The following is a 3499-nucleotide window of genomic DNA, read 5'->3' as shown; positions in this document are numbered from 1 at the left end:
AAATGGGCAGGAATGGGCAGAAATGGGCATTTGGGCAGAAATGGGCAGGAATGGGCAGAAATGGGCATTTGGGCAGAAATGGGCAGGAATGGGCATTTGGGCAGAAATGGGCAGGAATGGGCATTGTCCATGGTTCCTGGTGGCTCCTGGCAGGTCCCAGCCAGGCCAGCTCAGAGCCACTGCCTGTCCCAAGGGGTTCCCAAGACAAAAGCTCCCAAAGTTTGTGACAGGGACCTTCCCTGCACGGCATCCCCAGTCCGAGAGGAAAAACAAACAAACTCCAGTGCTGTTCCTTCCTGGCAGTGYGGAGCAGAGGTGGGGTTACACTCTCCAGAGCCCAACCTGCTCTGTCTTTGCTCACTGCACAGCAACGCTGTTTATGGACTCGGATTCCACCCTTCTCCTCTCCCAAGGCTGTGAAGATGTATTTCCTCTTGTGCCATTTCTCCTTCTGGCAAGCAGGCTCCCAGGTGGGTCTGGAAAATGTCAAAGTGGGAAATAAAGTTGTTGGAAAAAAAAAAAAAAAAAAAAAAAAGGAAAAAGGGAAAGACAAAAAGGAAGGCACAGAGGTGCAGTGCGAGTTCTGCTGCCCCTCAGGTAGGAGGGGACGACTCAGACATGGAGCACCATTGAAATTGTGAAATTCTCAGCTCACACCAGCACTGGGCACCATGGCTGCAGCTGTGCAGGAGCATGGCTGAAGGGTCTGCATTTTTCATCCATGGAGCAGATTAAATACACAGGGCAGGCCAAAAAAAAATAAAAATAACCCCAACCTGATGACTSTGGCCAGTAAAGGACGGCAGAGAGCAGCAGGCACTGGGGTTGGGATGGGTGATGGGGTGCCCTGCAGCACTTCAGCCTGAGGGACCCCCTTGCCCAGGAGGTGACAGCCCCAGGCACAGAGGTGGTGGCAGTGTCCCCAGCACGGGGTGGCCAGGCTGGTGGCACCAGTGCCACCTCCACCAGCAGAGAGGCTCAACCTGCACGTGCCCGTGAGCGTGAGCTGGGGAAGGCCAGGCCATGGCCGCCCACAGGAGCATTGGGCAGGGCACAGATGCTGTAGATTAGAGAATAAAGCTGGGAGGGTTCTGCTGAAGACATTTTTCCATTCGTGAGGCCATGGGGTGGAGCGGGCGAGCGGGGGGGCAGCGCCTGCAGCAACAACAAAAGGCAGAACAAGGGGGAGGGGAGCACGAGGGAGAGATTTTTGATTCATACTCAAAAATTACCCAAACTTTATTGCCAGAATGTCTACATTTTTATGTGCTTAAGCACAGTGAGTTATGGAAATCTTAGAACAATGGAATGATCTCCTTCATTGCCCTCAATGCGTTCAAAGTCACCACCCCTCCTCACCAAGTGGAATCTCTTTTTCCGTTTTATTGACTTACAAAAATGCCTCTGCTATCAACACCCGCCACGTGCATCTCATAAATACCAGGGWGGAACACGGGGCTATGGGTGGGTGTTTCTTATAAACCCATCTCTGCCCCAACTCTTCCTCAAGAAATATTTTTATGTCGTTTGGTTGATTTGGCAAATATTCTGCTAGAACCTGCCTGAACAAGAGGGGCTGAGAATTCCTTGATTCAGCTCCAAGCCGAGAGCTTTGTGGCTCCCCTGCTCTTGTCTTTGCTCCGTGGGAGTCCCTTATCTGTCAGTCACGTACCGATCTTATAAATCCTCMGCCGCTCCATGTGCGAGCAGTGCAGGGTGTGCCTTACACGCTCCATCTGCCAGGTGAGGARCTGCAGCGCCAGCAATCCGCCTCCAGCACGTGTTCTGCAGCCCCAACATGCAGAGGAAGGCAGGTTTGGGAGGTTTTAGCACCGCAGGGCAGGCCTGGAGCACACCGGGAGCACACCGGGGTGGGTGCTCTCCTCCCGGGCACAGGCGCATCCATCCCCGGCTCGGAGCCGGCAGCGCCCGGAGCGGGGATGCTCTGCTGCCGGGGAAATGCTGCACACAGCGGCTGTGCCTGCGCAGGGAAGGGTACCGAGAGTGCAGCAGGGAGCACATGCCGGGCTGGTTTCCTTTGCTGCCGGGATAATTCCTCCTTACCCCTCCAAACCAGCGCGGTGCGCGGCGGAGCGGAGCGGAGCGGAGCGGCCACCCAGCCCCGCTCTGATTTACAGCCTGCCAGCTGATGGAGCTGCAGGCAGAGAAAGTGCTGAGCAGAGAAAATGAGGAGCAGAGCGGGGGGGTTGTGCCGGGGAGGTTTCGGGAGCCGCAATGCTCCCACCCTGGCTGGGATGCGGGGCTGAGCGGGGCTCAGGAGGGCACGGGGAGAGCCCAACCCCTGAGGAACCGGGCATGGATGGAAAACTCTGATATCTGCACAAACCCTTCACCTATCCCTCGTTTCCCAGGCTCATCCTGCCCCGATTCCAGCTCACTGAGTTTTCCGAGCCACCGGAAAACGTCTCCAGCCCCATAAACTGACACCGTTGTTTATAATATTCCTAAGTGCMATTGCGTGATGAGAGCAGCACTCTGACAGAGAAAATTTACTTTTTTCCTCCTTTTAAAAATAAAGGTAGGAAGTTGCAAGACCCCCAGAAGATGTTGTGGCCCTTTTTGCGGGTTTGTTTGATTTTCTGTTTCCCCTGAGGGACACAGGGAGGGCCCTGCTCTGCGCTGATGTTCTGACACTGTCACAGCACCCACAGCACCGTGCTGTGCTCAGCCTGAGCCAGACAATCCAAATCCCTGCTGGCACCAGGCCAGCAGCCAAAATCACTGCACACAGGCTTTTACCAGCTTGCTTGCTGCCTTCCTGCCTTCCTTACCCACAGAGGGGGAATGGGGAGCAGGAACGGGGCATGAACAAGCAGGACATGGAGCAGGGACAGGGAGCTCAGAACAGATTCTTGCAGCTCCCTGTCCAAAAAACCTGAGCCACCAACTGCTGAACTTCCTGGGAAAGAGACTTGGATTTGAGGGATGAAAATTCAAAGCTGYTGACCTACTGGATAAAATTTATCTGTGCATATTTCACAATGATGAAACCATTGCTTTGTCATTATTTTTTGTGTGGAAACACTCCACCATAGGAGTCAGAGACTTTGTTGAGGACACTGCAATTTCCTGCAATTTCCAGTTTGCTTATATTGTGCTAAAACCAAACAAACAATCTCTGAAATGCAGCGAGGAATCTTCTAAAAAGRAAAAGGAGCAGGGATTTATCAGGGTTTTGGTGTGGGACACAGCAGGGATTGTGTGAAGGCACTGACCTGGCTGAAGGGCACCCCTGTACACCCTGAGAGCCTCTGGCTGTCAGCAGATGTGGCTGTTCCTGTGGCCAGGGATGGGCTGACACTTCACTGACCTGTCCTTCCATCAGCTGAGGAATCAAAGAATTATGGAATCACAGAATTATGGAATCACAGAACATGATGAGTTGGAAGGAGCCCACAAGGACCATCAACCTGGCCCTGCACAGCACAACCCCAAAACAGGAGGGCAGCAGATGGGTGGAGAATTGGTGTGGGTATAA

The sequence above is a fragment of the Malurus melanocephalus genome, unplaced genomic scaffold (assembly GCF_030028575.1).
Source record: "Malurus melanocephalus ecotype Western Australia unplaced genomic scaffold, MMel_1.1 scaffold_1137, whole genome shotgun sequence".
In the NCBI taxonomy this organism is placed as follows: Eukaryota; Metazoa; Chordata; class Aves; order Passeriformes; family Maluridae; genus Malurus; species Malurus melanocephalus.
The sequence above is the reverse complement of the archived record's forward strand: the minus strand, read 5'-3'. Positions refer to the sequence as shown.